Source organism: Eulemur rufifrons, chromosome 6 (assembly GCF_041146395.1).
Source record: "Eulemur rufifrons isolate Redbay chromosome 6, OSU_ERuf_1, whole genome shotgun sequence".
Lineage (NCBI taxonomy): Eukaryota > Metazoa > Chordata > Mammalia > Primates > Lemuridae > Eulemur > Eulemur rufifrons.
In genome coordinates, this window is record NC_090988.1 from 63,585,324 (window position 1) to 63,604,241 (window position 18,918).

Consider the following 18,918-nt stretch of genomic DNA (forward strand, 5'->3'; position numbering starts at 1 on the left):
CATGTGATGCTGCTGTGCCTCGCAGGGACTTACCCTACGCTGTCCGCCGCGCATGGAGTGCACCTTGTCTGGTTGGCCTAGCCCATGCCTGGTCACCCCTCAGATCTCAGCTGATTCGCCTGCCTCTTGCTCGGAAGACTTCCCCGACCTCTCTGATAAGAAGGTTAGGTCTCACGCCACCACTCTTATCAGCACCCTTGTCATAACCTGCTGCTTAGTGACTGCTCACTGTGACTCAGCTTGGTGGGTAACTGCTCTGTGTTAGGGCTGGGGTAAGTGTTATCGTATTACCCAAAGACACCATGTGAGGAAGCCCTGACCGACTGTGCACGCGCCTGAGCAGGGGTTTGTGCTCTGGCCCATTCTTCCACGCTGCACAGGTCACGACAGCGCGTCCTCCTGCTCATCCGCAGCACTTGACAGTTGTTAGTGGGGTTATTCGATTAATGAATGTTTGTTCCCCCACCGGGCAGGCCCCTGAAGGCCCCAGCATGGCAGGAGTACCCAGGTGCTCCACATGGAGTTGACCGACAGCCTGCAGCACTGCCCACTCACCCACAGCTTCTCCTCGTCCCTTGCGTCATAAGAGACTGGGCCGCGAGTGTAGAAGAACAGGCCCCGGACCCCACTTTTTGGAGCTTACTGGCTGTGTGTTTGGGTTCTGGCCTTCGCTGTCACCTCCCGGTTTCTGCGTCAGAGCCACTGGTGCTGAGGAAGCATCCATGCCTTGGCAAGGTCTGTTCCTTCTGCCCACTCCCTTTTCCCTTTTTTCCACCTTGCAACCCACTTGTCCTTCCTTCTGTAAGGAAAGGGACCCCTTTCACCCCCCAGAGCCGGGCCAGTTGCCCTTCCCCTGGTCCTCTGGACCTGCACACAGTCTGGGGATGACTGACTGTAGTGGTCATGATGGTCTGTGTGCCCTGACCTGTGGCCTCTGTGGCAGGGCAGTACCTTGTACAGTCGGAGCTCAGGGCTCTACAGAAGGGGCGAGGGAGAACCAGAAGTTGTTACCTTAGGAGCAGCTCCCTGATGCAGTCTGTTTGCGTGTTTTCTTGCATGATGTTTGTACTTGTATCATTTATCCTCCTGCTATAGCCTCCTCTTTCCAGGATCTAATGTGGGCCTTTGCGTAATAGCTGTACCATAGCTCTTGGCTAAATACATATGTCCTCCCTTCCTAATCTGAAGGCGCCATCCTTTTTCCCCACTGTCCACTTTGGTACCTCAGCAACCACTTCACAGGGTTGTTGTGACTCTTAGGACCCTCTTCCCAGACCTCCCTCAGAACACAGTGTTGTGAAAACCCTGTCTAGACTCGCCAGCGGGAGGGAGCTGGGCAGCAGGGGAAGCCTAGTCCCCAGGGCACCTCACCAGGCCTCCGGGGCCTTCTAAGGCCAGGCTGGCTGAGCTCCAAGTGACTCACACTGGGTTTGATTGGGAAAAATAAAACATGTAAAATGGCTTCTGACCAAGTGGGGAAAGTGGACTTGGGAGGAGGGGAGGGGGGCGTTGCCGCACCTTAGGTGCATTTGCCAGCAGCAGACCGAGGTGGGCTTACAGCACAGGTGGCCTTCAAGATGCCTCTTCCAGAGGGTCCTTGGCCCACTGGTCTCAGGTTCTGGAGCAGACCTGCCTCAGATGGCAGCCCTGTGTCTGTCTAGCGGTGTCACCTAAGACAAAACCTACAAGCTCTCTAAGCCTCAGTGTCCTCATCTGTAAAATGCGATTGTGATAATTTGAATAACTGGGCCTTGTGTGAGTGAAATGAAAACGTGCTTAGTATGTTTGTGCAGAAAACACCAAATATCTATTACCTGTTTATCGTTGTTGTTTTTAAAAGTATTATCGTTAATAATAATAAGACTTTGGACAGATGCACAGTTAAAGGCTGTGATGAGTAAGTGAGATGGTGTATTAGAAAAGTACTTCGTGAATTGCAAATTAGGTCCAGATATTATTATTGGCACAAGTATATCTGTTGCTGTTTTGTCTTTGAAAAAAAAGAGTGAGCACAATTTTATGATGTTGAGTCTAAGTTCTTTGTTGTTTTTGTTTTTTGTTTCCAGGCAAAGTTTATCAGATAGGCCTTCCTTGGAATCTTGCCCAGTGGCTGTGTGATCCACATGGGTGATCCTGGGTGTCATGTCAAATGCCTGGATAGTACTTGGCATACAGGAGCATTTCAGTGGTTGCTATTATTTTATTTATTGTTATTTTTACTTTTTTTTTTTTTTTAAAGATAGAGTCTTGCTCTGTCATCTAGGCTGGAGTGCAATGGTGTGATCATAGCTCATTGCAGGCTTCGAACTTGTGGGATTGGGCGATCCTCCTGTCTCAGCCTCCAGATGATCTAGGACTACAGGTGCACGCCACTTCCTGTGCTTGGCTAATTTTAAAAACATTTTTTATAGAGACAGGGGTCTCACTATGTTGCCCAGGCTGGTCTTGAACTCCTGGCCTAAAGTGATCCTCCCACCTTGGCCTCCCAAAGCACTGGGATTACAGGGTTGCTGTTATTTAAAATTTGTATGGTAAACGTCTCATACATAGTAGGAAATTCTTACAGGTTTATTGACGGTAGTTCATCTGCAGTGCTTTGAGTTATTCTCTACTCTGGATCTGAGAAATTCTCAGTTTTGTGCCTAGTATAGCTAAATAAATGTAAGCACTTTCTTCAGAATTTGATATATAAAGCTACCATTGTCTTCATAAGTATGTTAGAAATATCTTCTTAATAACAACTGCTTGACTCTTTTGCTTCTTATCTCCATTTTGTACCATTTCCCTGCCTCCTTCCATCTTTCTGAAAATAAAATTGAACAAAATTAGGCATTTAAAAAAATGTAGATACTTTCAGGCAGAGGTTGCAAACTCTCTTCTCACTGGCTGCATCTGGCCTGCAGATGTATTTTGTTCAGCGCTCACAGTGTTTTAAAACGTTTCAATTAGTGGCTAACATTTGAAAATTGGTAGATTTTATATTGAAATCCAGATATCCAGCTCTTCGTGAAAAATTGAACATCTGGCAGCACCAGGTGCATCTTCCTCATGGCAACGCCCAAGAGTGGTGGTCCCTCTCCCGTGAGCTTGTTTGTCTAGTCTGTCCCTGGCCCGCCCAGCCTCTTTGCATTCGTATCTTTCCACGGCCTGCTCAGCCCCTGTAGGTAGAGTTTGCAGTCCCTGCTAAACATAACTAACACCTCTTAGATACTGGGCATCAATTTAGAATTATTTTCACTAGCAACTTTGACCAGAGCTAGGAAGGATATTTTACTTGCTAGGTTATCATTCTTATGATAACCCAAGCGGCTATAGTATTTTAGGCTCTTTTGGATTCAGTAGGGTTACCTTCTCTCCTTGTGAGATTTCCTTGTTAGCAATTTTTTAAAAGTCTTCAACAAGGCTTATACATCAACTTAAAATATTAGGTAATGCAGGATATAAATTTTGTTAACCACTATTTAAGGGAGGTTGCAAACAAGTGAACATCTTTAATTCAGTAATTTATGGTGTTGTAGATTTGAAAAAGTAAAGATACTTAGTATTTTTTTATTAGCCTTCTCATTAAAATAGTTGTAATTTAGCATAATCTTTGTTGAAATAGGTGAAGGGTTTGAGATTCTCAGTACTTGAGACCATTGGCTGGGCCTGTTCCCCCTTCCAGCCAATGGGCAGCCCGAGCACAGGGCCACGTGCCAGGGGTGGAGAGGAGATTCTGCATATGATGGTGGTCACTCTACGGGGGTCCTTGCAAACACCAAAGTTTTAAAAAGTTATTGTTATTCTATGAGCTTTTAAAAATGATTTTTGGTTTTGTCATTGCAAAAGTAGCGTGCACTTGTAATAAATTCAAACAACACGAAGCAGGAAAGTCTTCTGTGACCCCCTCCCCCACTTCCAACCATTCCCCAGAGATAACCAGGTTCAAGAGTTTGTCGCTTATACTACTGGACTTTTGCATTTGCTTGTGTTCCCCCACTCCTGCCCTTTATCCTCACCCCCAACATGTACAGTTTTACTTTTGTTTTATGAAGATGGAATCTCTCTTTGCATAGTGTTCTGCAACTTTCTTTTCACAGCTGTCAATTATTGTGGTTATCTTTCCAAGTCAGTATGTGCAGATAAATGTACCTTGTTATTTTTAACTGTTGAACTCCATCTGATGGATGTATTTTAAGTTTGTTTAATCATTCCTGTATTGGTAGATACTCACGTTGTTTCTGATCTTTTGCCATTGCGGCCATCGGTGCTGTGGAAATTGTTGTATACGCCTGTGAGTTTCTGCATGAGATTTTCTTTGATACAGATACCTACAAGTAGGACTTTTGAATCAGTGTTGCCATATTGCCCTCGAAAAAGGCTATACCAATTCATGCTCCTCCCAGCATCCCATTATGGCTCTGATAATCTGGTTTTTGCTTAAACGTGTAAGAAAAGTAAATTTTAAAAGCTCATAAATATGCCATCAAAATGACATGTTTGGGGCCAGACACAGTGGCTCACGCCTGTAATCCCAGCACTCTGGGAGGTCAAGGCCGGAGGATTGCTTGAGCTCAGGAGTTTGAGACCAGCCTGAGCAAGAGCCAGACCCTGTCTCTACAAAAAAATAAATAAATAAACAAATTAATTAATTTGAAAAAATTTTGAAAAATGACATCACAGAAAAGCATTCAAAATATATATATTTAGTTAAATGATTTTCATATCTTGACTTTGGTGATGTTTATCATCTTGCAGGGTGACAAAAGTGTTCCCTAAATATTGTAACCAATTATTAAATAATTAGTGAGGATATCAGTTGTGCTAGGTAGCCTTTGGAAGAATCACAGCGCCCTTTTCCACAGCTATATCGGGGCTGGCTTGTCTTCCCTACCAAGGGCTGAGCCGTCAGTACTGAGGCTGGGTGAGCATTTGAAGAGGCTGGGCCAGGGGGTGCCAGGCCTTAGGCCCAAGAGACCTGAAGAGGAGAGATATGGCAAGTGACCGCTGTGAGGCTGAGACAAAGTTTTTGCCCACAACACACCATGGGAGTTTCCTTTACTGAGCTATGGGATGAGGAAAGCGAAGAGAAGTGACATTCCCAGACTTCCTGTGGTCACTTTCATTCACAGCTTTCTCCTAGGGGTGCTAACATTTAGGCTCATGTTCTCAGGTTTCCTTAGCATTTGGGAAGGATCTGCAAATTTGCTCAGCCAGAGGCCTTAACTGATTACATGTGGTTGAGAACTCTTGGTCCGACTCCAGGCTATATCTCTTTCTCTTCAGAAAGGACAGGTCTGGGAGATGGTTACCTTGAAATTTTGAGTCCCACCATCTCCAGAGGTCTCCTCTCTGGCTGTCTAAGCAGGTGACTGGCTTTTCCTAACAGTTTACCCTTTATTGGCCACAGCTCCTTAGCACTAACCTCACTAATGAGGCCGAGTAGATTTGATGCCTAGACCACTCATCCTTCCAGAATGCCCTCAGCTTCATTAGATCCATGCCAGGCAGTCTGGTCTGGTGGAAAGAGGGATTGGAGTCAGATAGACCTGGGTTAAAATGCTGGCATCATCCCTTTTACTAGCAGTATGACCCTTGGCTGGTGACCTCACCTCTCTGAGCCTCAGTGTCCACTTCTACAAAACAGGGATAGCAGTTCTCTCATAAGGGCATTTTGCGGAATATATGAATTAGTATTTGAAAGGTGCCTCTCAGATGTTCAGCACAGAATAAACCACTCCATAAATGTGAGTCCTCTCTCATCCTCCTGCTGTAGAGAAAAAGTTCTCCTCTGGGGATGCTCCAAGCTGGTGGCTACTAGCTGGGGATCCTGGGGTGAGAGAGAGGCTACCGTGTGAACCCAGAGATGAATCATGCACAATGTGTATTCTCAGGAGCTCACTGTTTGGTGGGGGATCCAGCAAGCAAGCAATGTGTCCAAAAATAGAAATTGATTGATAGAGGAAAGATTAATTAACCTTCCAGGTGGAGTGGGGTGGAAAAGATCATCAAGAAAGTAGGGTACTGAGGGTTGAATAGGAGTTTGACAGAGAAGATAAGTACATAAATAATTAATAGGAAGCCCTATCCGTGAGAGATAAAGTTATATATTTTTTTAATGTATACATGTTAACATCTTTTGACTCCTGCAAATACACTGATATATTCAAATTCAGCTACTCTCTTTTCTCTTTCCCTTTCCTCTCACTTTCTCTCCCTTCTCCCACCCTGCCTTAAAACACTCAGCCACTGAAAATATCTTAAAGAATTTCTTTATGCTTTAGTAAGTCCTCAGAAGATGCTATTTCATCCTACTAAGATTTTACAAGAGCTTTGGCATAGCTATTTTTTTTTTATTCCTTTTTCTACAGTAGGTTTAAGGATTTTCTTTGCTTGCTAAGGAATGGACAAACTACCAACTGTTTGATGTTTATGCATGACTCCTATGTACCAGGGACGTGTGCCATCCTACTTGGTTCTCAGAACAGCGTTGTGAAATGGGCTGTTCATTCTTTTTTATGGATGAGGAAACTGAGGCTTAGAGAGGTTAAGATACTGAATTAAGTAGTGAGTGGGAGAGCCACGGTTCAGTTCCAGGGTTGTTTTCTCTATCTTTGCTGCCTTGCTCAGGGTGGGCAGCAGACCCTTATCTGAATGCGTGAGAGAGCTACCGGCCACACACCGGCCAGTTTGGTTCACGCTGCTGTTTTTGTAACGCGCTTGGTGCAGGACGGCTGCTCCATCACCTTCCTGCCTATCAGTGGGGCCCCGGAGTCATGCGGCAGTAATCACTGACAAAAAATACAATTTCCCTTCCCTCTCAACTTTTATTTCTAAGGTACTTGTAAGCAGATAGGTTAGACTGTTAAAATTTTAGTTTTTGCTTTGTCTCAACCCTTCAAGGAATATGTGGGAGAGCACAGACACCGTGCTGCAAGAGCCCGGCCTGGGAGCAGGCAACTCAGACTCCAGCTTCAGTTCTGCTGGTGGCTCCTGAGTAACTACGGGTAGATAACATCCCTTCTCCAGAACTACGTGTCTTGTTGCAATATGGAGCTCGATGGTCCTAAGGATCCTGCCTGCTACATGACCCTGTATCACAGAGCGAGGCTCTGGCGTGTGCTGGAAGGAACGCAAGCGTTGGTGTCGGCAGACCTGAGTGCGAATCCCGACTCCTGAACTTCCCAGCTCTGTGACCTTGGGCAAATCACTTCACCTCTACGATGCTGGTCCTTGTCTGTGAGGAAGGGATAATAGGACCTGCTTCCCAGGATCACTCTTAGGGTTAAATGAGAAGAAATGTCAGCTTCCTTCTCTCTGCCTCTTGACTCCGGAGTGCATCGGTTTGGGACTAACTAGGTGTTTCTGCAGTTGAAACCTGAAACACCTTCATTGCACTGTTTGTTACACCTTGCAACACTCTGCAATACTCAGCTCTTAGGTTTCCTGAAGCTCGTTTTTGTTGTTAAGAAACTCCTCAAGGGAAGATACCATTCTACCCCATTGAGCTTTATTAGTGCTTCAGTGACAGTGTCTTATTTTTTCCCCTTTTTTCCCCTTGCAGACAGCAGCTGCAATGTGAGTCAGTTTGCACGTATATGATTTCTTTCTCGCCTCTGTGCAGAGAGGAAGACTCCATTCATTTAGCAAACGTTCGCATGCCCAGGCCTTACGTTAGGTGATGGGGGTGCAGAGAGGAGTATAGACAGGGGCTCACAGGGGGAAAGGTGTGGATAGATAAGGTGGCGTGTAGGTTTGTACCATCACCAAGACAGGTAATAGGGCACTGTGGGAGAAGGAAGGACGACAGTGGCTCTCTCTGGGGGAGTTAGGGAGGGCCCCATAGAGAAGGTGACTTGTGAGCAAGTCTCCAAAGATGAGTAGGAGCCTGCCAGCTGTAGAAGTCCAGGGAGGGGCCAGTGTGAGGAAGCCACAGGGCAGAGGCCAGGGCCCTGGTAGGACATGACACATTGGGTGTCTGGATCCAGGGCCAAGAGGTGGAGGACCTGAGACCCATATCTTTGTTGCCAGCCTGGATCTTTTTCCTGAGCCCCCAACTCATAAACCCACTGCCCACTCAAAACCGCACGCTGAGGTGTGACAGGCTCCCAGGCCCGGCATAACTGAGCAGAAGTCTTGATTTGTTGTTAAGAAGAAATAAATAAACAAAAAGCCAACCTTGCCCTTCCCAGTCCTCCACATGTCTTGAGGCGCCCCGTTCCCCTGGTTACCCAGGCCTAAAATGTGGGCGTGGCCTCTGATTCGGCTCCTCCCCTCCATCCTCGCATCATGTTTGCAATTCTTTTTTCTTACTTGTGTTTTTAGTTTTTTTTAGATTGACATAATGATTGTACACATTTATGCGGTACACAGCGATGTTTCAATGCATATAATGCAGAGTGGTCAGGGCAGGGTAATCGGCACATCCAGCGTCTGAGACACTGCGGTTCTTTCAGCCCTTCCCTCGGAGTCAGTCCCCTCTGCCCTCACCCAACCCTGCGCCGTCCCCAGCAGGTCTGCCTGCTTCCACGGCCCCACTGCTGTCCGATTTCCACGTAGTCAGCCAAAGCCATCTTTCAAAAAGGAAATAAGTTCTTGTCCCTTCCTGCTCCCCTGCTCAAAACGGCTTTCTGGCATCCTTGGAGTAGAATATAAACATGTTGCCCTCCTGCCAGCTTCTCCTGCTTCTCTGGTCTCGCCTCCTGGCACTCTCTGCTCTGCTCACTCCATTGCAGAAGCTGCACCCTTCTTGGCTCCCTCTTTCTTTCCTCATGGCCTTTGCACTTACCGTCCTCATCCTCGTCCTCTGCCCGGACTGCTCTTCCCCGACGTCTTCGCCTGGCACACCCTCACTTGGTCGGTCTCTGTTTAAGAGTTCTCTCTCACCCATCTGAAAAAAAGCACCTTTCTCTCCCCTGTCTCCCTCCCCAGTCACTCTGTCCTGGTACCCTGCTTTGGTCTTTGTTAGCACTCATCACTACCTGGCTTTATATGATATATTTATTTGCCGTCTTGTTCACTGTTTGTCTTACCCACCAGAATGTGGGTAAGACATGAGGAGGAGACCTTGTCTTGTCTGTCGCATCCAGCACTCTAGGACCTAAAACGGAGCCCGGCACACAGTGGCCGATCATGACACAGTAGATGGGTGAATGGACAAATGAATGAGTTAATGCATGCCTGCATGCAAGCTATGGCGTTGGAGTTTATTCCATAGGCAGTGCAAATCTAGTAGACATCTTTCAGGAGGTGAGTGACGTGGTCAGCACTTTTATTTTAGAAAGCCAGCTGGTGGCAGTGTGGGGGCTGGACTGTGGGAGGGAGGCAGCAGAGCTACTTTAGAGGCTGTTAAAATGGTCCAGGAAATTGGTGCTTAGTCCTGTGCTAGAGCTGTGTGGATGGAGAAGAGGGGACAGATGACAGGACCTGAAGACCTTTGAGTCTCTTTGGTTTCTTTCAGGATAATTCGGTGTAGTGATTCCTTTATAAGAAAAGCAGGAGGGGAAGAGCTGGTCTGGGGAGAGGCTGGTGATGTTTTTCTCAGCGAGCAAATGTAAGCGCTGGGATGCATGTTCTCTGCAGTGACGGTGGCTCTCTGAAGAGCAACTGTGCCGCCGCACAGCCTCTCCCGTTCAACCAAGATGGCGGGAGCAGTGCGCGTGATGCTTCTTCCTGCAGACGGGTCTGTTGATTTTTGCATCTCACAAGCCATACTAAGTCATGGGTTCTTTCTTGCCGTGGGCACATTTCTCCATATTTGACTCCCACAGCTCTAACAAATTCTCTCTTTAAAAAAAAGAAAAATGTCTAGGCTCTGCCCAAGTTCCAGGCAGGGTTTACTGATAACCAGCCTTTCAGCATCTCCCTTACTACAAGCACACACACAGGGGCCCTTGCCTTTCCTCCAGTCTCAGGGAGTCAGACCGACAGCGGGCATGCTTTCCTGGCCAGGGCATAGCCAGGCTGTCTGGTACTGCCTTTTGAGAACTTTGTTTTTGAACTTGAATTATTCCTTCAAAAATTCTACTCTCTCCAAGTTTTGATGAAAAGCCTTTCTCATTTCTGAGTACATTCTTACCCATCTTGCTGAGGTACTCCCCGTATGTCCCTAACTAAGAGTATGTCATCCCAGTCTTTGAAGCTTTGGTCCAGAGCTCCTAATCCCGCGTGGCAGGCCCTGTGAAGCAAGATGCTGTACCATCTGTGTAGCTGCATGCTCACCTCCCACCTCTCCTCTCTCTCCCAAAGGTCCCGATCTTGTAGGAATTTACACTAGAGAGTTTCCTGTGTGCCAGGCACTGTGTTAAGAACTTCACATGCATTCTGTCTAATCCTTACCACACTGGGGGGAAAGGATTATGATCTTTTTTTACAGATGAGGAAGCTGAGGCTTGCCAAGGCAGTGGAGCTTAGTAGTTAAGAGTATGGGCTTAGAGCCAATTGGACCCAGGATTGAATCTCAACTATCTGTGGACCTTGGGCATGCTACTTAATCTCTTTAACCAGTTCCTAGAGTTGCTGTAAAAATTAACTGAAATGACATGTGTTATTTCCTAAGTGCATAAGTACTTGCTTACTATGTGCTAGACACTTTGCTGTTGGTAAATAATAGCTCATTGCAGATACTGTTGCCGTCATCATCATCAGTCTCACCACCACCATTACCATTACCATCCCAAGGCCACGAAGCTTATGTGTAGGTGGAGCCTCGCCTGGCTTCACAGGCTGTGTTCTTCCTCCTGCCCCACACTGTTGCTCCCAAGTTCATCTTGCCTAAGAGTTCCTGGTCCCTAAGTTTGCTCTCTTGGTCTTTCCTGGTGACGCCATTTGTCACTATCTGGGCAGTGGGCTCAAGCTAAAGCTCGGCAGTTTCTCAGTGCCATTTAACCTATGACCTCTTTTCGGTCATCGACCAAGCAACAGTTCCCAGTGGCTGGATTGTCTGGGCAAGAGCTCGGACAATTTTTCTTGATTGTCAGCGTCATCTTGTTTACTGTGAAAGGTCTTCCTCTATAGCTGTTTGCGTGCGCAGGATTGTCTGAATGTTACAGAAGTGGCAGCAGAAAGGGTTGGTGGGCACAAATCACTTTGTGAATCTGGTGAAGTTTACAGACCCTCTGTCTAGAAAAAGTGCACATGACAAATGTAAGCCGAGCATTTTCCATGAGGGATTTTCCCCGAAGCCCTCCCAGGGTTCCCAGTTGACAATCTCTGACACATAAGGTTAGGTAACATGCTCTTTTGTCACCATGTCCCTCCTTATTTATAGCCATGGAGGGTTTAACATTTCTGCAAAATGTTTGTATTTGAGGGCTGTTGGACATCCTACTAACATTTGGACATATGTGTTTCATTGACATTATTTGCCATTTGCATTTATTTCCCATATGTAAGACGTATGTTCACCCTGAAACTGGCCTGGCCATTTTGCTGAGATGTACCTGCTGACTTACACATAAATCCAGACCATAGCCTGCATCTAGCAGACAGATGGGGAGAAATTTTGGCCCAAAACATCAGACTAACAGGAATTTTATTGTGATTTATAGATTATAAAGGGGGATAAACTTCGCTTCAGCAGAGTTTAATATCTTTAATTCAAGTAAATGTAAATCTCTGCTTTTCAATTTAAAATTTTTTGAAATTTCAATCTGAAAAAATATGCTCTTATTCCCCTCCAGTTTTCAAAGTATGGGTATGGGAGAAGGCAGATAAGACCTGCTTGTAGGCATCTCCTTGGCACTTGTCCAGTGAATGGTGGAATGAGCCTGCTGTTTCTAACAGCCACGGGAGTGGTGATTGTTATTGCTGAGGGCCACTCCATGCCCTGCCTGACTTTTGAGGCCCCACAGAAAGAAAGGAAAAGAACCCTTCTATAAAGAAGGCCGCAGATTCCTCCCTCCTGCTCTAGCTGTGGTGTCAGTGCCCTCTGTTGATGGAAATGGGACTTAGATTTTGGATGCAGGAACTGAATCCATCATTGTTATTCTGATGAGCAGTTTTTCCTCCAAAGTTTTTCTTTTTTTGCTTCTTCTACATTATAAAAACAATACATAATCATTACTAAGCCAGGATTGGAACTCTCCATGCATGGCTTTGAATTCCAGCTCCATCACTTATTAGATATGCAGCCCTGGGCAAAACATGTATCCTCTGAGCCTTGATTTTCTCATTGTACAGGAGATCTAATAGTTTCACCTCATAATGTTGCTGTGGGGATTGAGGGAAATTGGTATGTAGAATGTTCTTCCTGGGATCAGCCATGTATTTGTTTTTCCAGTGAATGTTTATTGAGCACCAGAGCCAGTCACTGTTTAGTTGCTCTGGAAACCATCAAGAACAAGACAGAAGGGGTCTCCACTCTCCTGATGCTCGCATTCCAATCAGAGGAGGCACAAGTACACAAGAGCATCTCAGCCACTAAGAAGTTAGGCCTGGGGGTAGTGTGACAGTCATAGAAAGGGCCACTTTATGTTGGATGGCCAGGGAACCGCTCTGAGCAGTCTCAATGCTTTGTGACCCAAGGTCCCACCTTCTCCAGGACACCTGCTTTAAAAAAATTCTGCCCCTTTCAGTATATAGGTCTTGATTTTGAGTTTGGAAAATCTGACCACAGAGGACATATCAGTTCTCTTGTTCACTCATGGACTTCCCATTCAGAGTGCAAGTTCCCAGGGCAGGAACTGTGTCACAGGGCCTTTTACCGGCCTCGGGGCTGGTGTGGACAGTGCTTCTCTCTGAGTACTCACCCAGCTGAGCCGACACTGAAAGAAGAGCCTCTTATTTGGGAGGGAGGGCGATTAGTTTCTAGCCAGAGCCCATTTTGTTCCAGTGTTGCTTTGAGCATTCCAGTTTCTAAGGAGCTGGAAATAATTTCTCCCAGTGAGAGTGTGGCACACTGCAGTCTCCTGATTCTCTGCAAGCGGTTCTTTAAGGTCTTGTTGAAGCCACATGGGAGCCAGGTGGCTGGGGTAGTCCCAACTCATGCACTGGCATTTGAACTGCAGAGAGGTAAGCCCAAAACCTGACGCCAACCACATCAGCCCTCTCCGGGTGCAGCGTGCCAGCCTGCTGCCGTGGGCAGTGGTGACCCAAACTGACGAGTGAGGAAGCTGCTGAACAGAAGAGCAGGCTGCATCTGACTCACCTGTCATGTCGATAGTTGACCTACTTTTATTTGACCTTGATTTGCTCAGCACAATTAAAGATGCTGTTGTGAACGTACTTCTGCTACCTGATTTAAGCCCAGGAAAGATCCACACACATGACTTAGGCAGATAGACAGATGGATGGGTGGTTAACTTTGCACTTACCTCTGAATTATAATTCTGTCACAAGGAAAGGGCTTAATTTCAAGAACATGGGGCAATTATTTAAGACTAGCTACAATGCCAAAGCAGCAGGCCTTGATTCCTTGCTACCGGGCAGCTTAATCAGGAAATGGCCTAGATGGCCGCCTTTCAAGTAGGTCCTTGCAGTAGCTTGGCAACAGGCACAGGGTCATAATTGGAAGAATTTGGCTCTGAGTGTCTGTGGGTGTTTACAGTGCACTATAGGGCAGGGCTTCTCTTATTTATAGAATATTTTGAGCAACAAGCAGCAGAAGGCTGAAAAGCCACTAAATCTCAACTTATTTTTAACAAATTCCATTTTTCTCCTCATCCCAGAAGGAGAACTGAGTTATTAAAAAACAGTAAAAAAATACATCATTGCAGAGCATGCCATATCTAATTATGGGGTTGCCAGCATCGGCCTGCAGCCACATTTTAAGGGCTTTGTAAATCAACCATCCATTCAATCTGTGAACTTATATGACTCCTGTTCCTCATTTAGATGTAGAACGAAATTATTGGCAAGTGAGTGCTGATCAGAAAAAGTTCTCTCCTGTCTAAATTAGGAGATGGGAGCTATAAATATAGAATAGTGTACTTATGTTCTCAAAGGGAGATAAAATCATTCTTCATTGTCCATTATACTTAGCGACACAAACATACATCCCATAGCACTAAATATCCACTTTAGGGTTTTCACTCATTGCAGTGGTGTATCTGAGCCACACAAAGGAGCGGTACTGTGATATCTGGCTGAGCCTAACCCAAGTGATTATTAGAATACCACGTAGCCGTGAAAAGACATGAATCCAGTGCTTTTCTGCCTGTGTTCTTGCAGCGTATTAGACACAAACGGAACGTTGGAGATACTCTAGTTTAGCTACATCTTATTATAGGTGGAGAAGCTGAGACCCAGAGAGGGGAGTGAGTTGCCCAGGGGCCACAGCAAATCATGGCAGAGGTGGGCTGGAGGGGTGGTCTCTGTGTTTTCCCGACAGTGCCTTGCTGTGCTAAGCTCGGGAACCAATGTATTGAACATCTGATTTCCACCCTTCAGGGGTTCGCAGTCTCAGAAGACCCCAAGACGGCTGGACCATGACCAAATACATAAGTAGACCAAGTTATATGTGTACAACAAACAGATTAGCTGAGTGGGGGAGATAATGAGAGTGGGGCATTTTGGAATCTATTTGGATAGCAAGGCAAAGGTAGAATCAGTTGCTCGCTGACCTACTTGGGAAAAGCTTTATGATGCTGTAAAGTTTCCTGATGAGAAAAGGTGCAGCACATTGGCTGAGTGTTGTGGGGAGGGACGGTGCGGTGCAGCGGTGGGCGGTAGGGGCAGTGAAGATAAATACTGCAACTTTGGAGGAGCCCTGGGAATGGCTGTTGAGGAGATTTCGTAGGAATACCAAAGGGAGCGAAGGACCCCGGCACAGGCCGGGGACAGGTGACCCCCCATTTCCATGGAATGCCCCGCCCTTTATGGAATAGCACGTGGGTGGCGTGAGTGCTGCGTTCCCAGTCCTCTGAGCCCACCCTTGGTAAGAAGAATAACAACTGATCATGGTGGTCTTTTTTTCTGGCCCTCTGAATCCTTTGTGCAGCTCTGTGGCTGCCAACATCAATGGACTAGAGCCAGCATGTGAGAGAAACTTGTATTTCTTTCTGCCCTGGGCTACATGCTGTGTACAGTACCTGGGCCAGAGTGGGCTCTGGGGGCTCGTTCTCTTTCTGAGGCTGGGAGGGGCAGAGAGACCTAGGGAAACCTTTACCAGGGAGGATGGACAGTGGAAGCATCTGCAGATACCACCTCGTAGTGATGCAAGAGGCCAGTGGTTTTAGGGGATGTGAGGAGGCCAGGCAGGGTGGGCTGGTGGGGGTCTGGGCTTAAATTAAGGCTGTAGCCGTCAGCTTGGAGAGGAACAAGTGGGAGAGGAGTGATCACAGGGGAGGAAGAAGCGGTCAGATTTGGCTACATACAGGCCACCAACCAGAGAGTGACAGACAGTGACATGCTAAGACGTGAATTGCCTACTGCAGAGGAGGTCGGAGATGGGGAGGGAGGAGTTGGGGCTGTGGGCAGAGCCAGCAGCTTAGATCCAAAGCTGGAGCCTTGGGATTATTGAGCTCATTCTCTCTGAGAAGGTAGGGTCTGCCTTCCTGCCCAGGAAGTTCCTAGCCAGCCTGGACGGTGGTTCTCAAACATGTTGCCAGGTGTTGCCAAAGAGCAAACAATTAAATGTGTACATAGAATGTCCCCAGGCTCATCTTTATACATTTCTTTCTTTTTTTTTTAATACCTGCTTTTGAGTTCTCAGAGTTGAGAATATATAAATTAACAGTAACAAGTATCCAGGAAATACTTAGAAAATAGCTGATGAGCTTTAGTTTGGGAATTTTATGTTTTTTCTTGGATTTGTATTATAGTTTTAATACAACCAAGTAATGTTTTTTTTCTGTTGGTAAAATGGTTTCTAGTTTTAAAACTATGTTTAGTTTTTATAGTTTATGAAAATAACACTATTCCATGATGGAGGATGGAAGATGCCCCGCCAACTCTCGAGGAGCAGATTTTCCTCTTTCTCCCTCTTGTTTCTTGTTTCTGGCCATTTCACTCTGTCCCAGCGACTTTCCTGTGTGCAGCTCGACCAGGAGACCGACTTCGGTGAGACCCTGGTGAAGGGACTGTTGGTGGGTGGTGGTAAAGAACGCTGCATCCCTGGCCTGGGAGGAGATGGGGAAGTCACCCGTAAACTGGAACGACCCTGGCTTCCTGTCCCGGTCACAGCCCAGGGAGCTGGCGGACCTGATGACTCTGTATTATGTGCCCCCAGATGATAATGGCATTAATGATTGACACTGTCTTCAAATCCTCCAAAGTAAGAAAACATTGATAGCTTTTTGTCACAGCCGTGTCATTTGACGCATTCTCTGAATTGCTATCCAGCACCCAGTGGGTGTTCAAGAAACATATTTGGTTCTTTGACCCATTGCTGATCACTGCCACCACCACTGCCACCACCAAATGGTGTTCTCAGAGCTTTACATAAAAGTCCTAAAGGTTGTGTGTGTTAAGACTGGTCCAAAGTCCATCCTCCCTCCTTCGGGCTGATCAGCCACACCCTGGCTATCAGCACCTATTTGCTCACTATCAAAGTGACAGCCCCGTCCAGTGGGCAGGGGCCTCAGGGGTCACTTCCGCTGGCCACCCCCCCCCCCCCCTTGCAGGAGAGTCTGATCTGCGTGGTTCATGCTAGGCAGTTCCCTCCCCACTCGGCCACCTACATGCCAGGCATCCTGCTTCCCACATCATGAACATCTCTGGCTCCTAGAAAAGCCTTTATTCTGACCCCAAATCTGCCTCTTGGCAGTGTTTCCTCGGTGACCTAGTTCTGTTCTTTGTAGCAACACAGAACAAAGGTCTGCAGGCATGGCGTGATTCCACTTCAGAGGTTTGAAAGCAGTGCTCATGGGCCCACGTCCTGGCCCTTCCCTACCCCCTCCGCCTCCCTCCACAGGGTTTATGTTCTCCAGGGCCTTCCGCCATCCTTTATGTGGCATGGCAGTCAGTATCAGTAACAATAATAGATGCCATTTATCGAGTGAGTGCCTGCCGTGCGCCAGGCACTGTTCTGAGCTCCCTGCATGAATTGTCTTATTCACTATTCACAACCGCCCTGTGAGGTGAAGACTGTTATTATCCTCATTTTACCAATGAGGAAACTAGGGAACAAGGGGTCAAATCGTGCCCAGGCCACACAAGTCAGTGGCAGAGCAGAGATTTGGGCCCAGGCCGTGCGACTCCACAGCCTGTGCTCTTAGGGCTGGTGCTGGAACACCTCACAACCCTTTCTGCACAGTGCTAAAAATAAGCCCGTGGTATGCCTGGGCTGGCCCTACTTTAACTTATTTAACTTATTTTGCAAGAAATCCTTTGATAGGCGCCCAAGTCGAACCATTCTATGAAACCTCTTCAGTTTGTTTTGATGGGACCGACGACAGGGCAGAGGCCTCTGCACTGTCCCCAGCACATGGGTTCGTCCTAGCTCTGCCAGGCCCCACAGCGTTCATGAAGTAGTGGGTTTGCCTTAAGACGGCAAATACGGGCTCTTAATGTTGTTTTTTCCTGAACATGTCTGAGACAATAGGTTTCTTGTTTAAAGTGCTCAGTCATGGTTTTATGGCCAGAAAGTAGAGGGGAAAAGGTGCCTAAGAATGGTAAAGCTGATCACCTCTTCATGGACCTACTCCAGCATTCTGACAGAGTAACCCCAGCAGTTATGGGATGGAGGATGTGATGTCCCCGTCTCCTCCAAAGCTGGGATATGAGTGCCAAATCCACCGTTTCCTGGAATGACTCCTGGTAGCTCTGGGCAGGCTCTTCCAGCAGCCTAGTGAAGGACGCCTGTGACCTTTGCTTCCTGTGCTCAGGGACGCCTGGCCTTTTCTGGTCACAGGCACAGACTGCGCCACAAGGGCTGAGAAGCTGGGTTTGAACCATCTTCCTGTGTGAGTTGCTTTTCAGATAGCATGCGTCCCAGTCTCTGTTTTCTAGCCACTTAAGCTGCCAAGTGAGGGACCTGGTCCCTGAGGTGTGATCCCAGAGGCCCAGAGGGTGGGAGCAATAGAGAAAACACTGGCTACGGCCTGGTTCTGTCATTTCCAGAAAAGGTGCCATGAGCAGCAACCTCATTTCCCTGAAATGTAGTGTCTTTATCTGAAAAGTACTAACCTACCCATAAGATTGCTAGGAGGATTAGATGAGATTCTGCAAGGGCGTAACAAAAAGCCCCTGGCACAATGCCTAGCAGGGAATAAACAGAAATATTAGAATGGTAGTTTCCTTCTTCCTCCACTGTCTATTCCATCTCCTTTTCAGTCCTGCCTGCTGTTGGTTTTCTGTATGGCTTGGAGTAAATAGTTTAACCTCTTAGTCTCTTTTTGTCTGTAGAAAAGAGAGGGTTGAATCATGCTTCTGGTTCTGAGTGGGTGCATAGCGCCCCCTACAGGACATCTTGGAAATGTATGGGGTGAGTGGCTGTCATAGTGACCCAGACAAGGCTTTTATGGGAGTATGGGGGGCAGACCAGGGTGCTAGATGTAATGCTTGGGGGACAAAGGCTTGTCTAACATCACCATCACACAGCTGCCTAATGTTCAGTGGGCATTCATGTAGGCAAAATCCTGTTTATAATTATTGTAGCCTGGAATCTGACTCCATTTTACACATAAACACAAGTAATTTTTGTGTGTTTTTAATATATACTGAATTTTCCAGAAATATGGCTGCCAAGCATATAAGATTTATCTATTTCTTATGAATAAGCACAAGCATCTCATATGTCTTTCATGATGTCTTCTGGCGTGGCTGTGCCCAACATTTGCATATTGATTTGCATATTATCCTATTTACCTAACTTTATTTCCTTTCTTCCTTGTATTACCGTTAGGGCATTATATTGATTATTTTTGAAATTATAAGTGTTGGCAGATTATGTTATTTACAGGATTCCTTTCAAGAGAGTAAAAGGCATGTTAAAAATACTTACATTGCATCTTTGAAAGTATGAGGGGGGAGTGTGTGTGTGCACGTGAGCACTTATAA

General features: G+C 46.6%; 1 protein-coding gene across 22 annotated transcripts in view; it reads left to right on the top strand.

Annotated features, from left to right (window-relative positions):
• BMAL1 (basic helix-loop-helix ARNT like 1) overlaps positions 1-18,918 on the top strand; it is a 102,339-nt gene that overhangs the window by 34,970 nt on the left and 48,451 nt on the right. The window contains exons 3-4 of one of the 22 annotated variants that reach the window (XM_069469604.1): positions 10,228-10,281; positions 17,605-17,607. The exons of the other annotated variants lie outside the window; for them this stretch is intronic. The gene's annotated coding sequence lies outside the window, so the exon portion shown is untranslated. The remainder of the gene's footprint in view (positions 1-10,227; positions 10,282-17,604; positions 17,608-18,918) is intronic. 22 annotated transcript variants of the gene reach the window in all.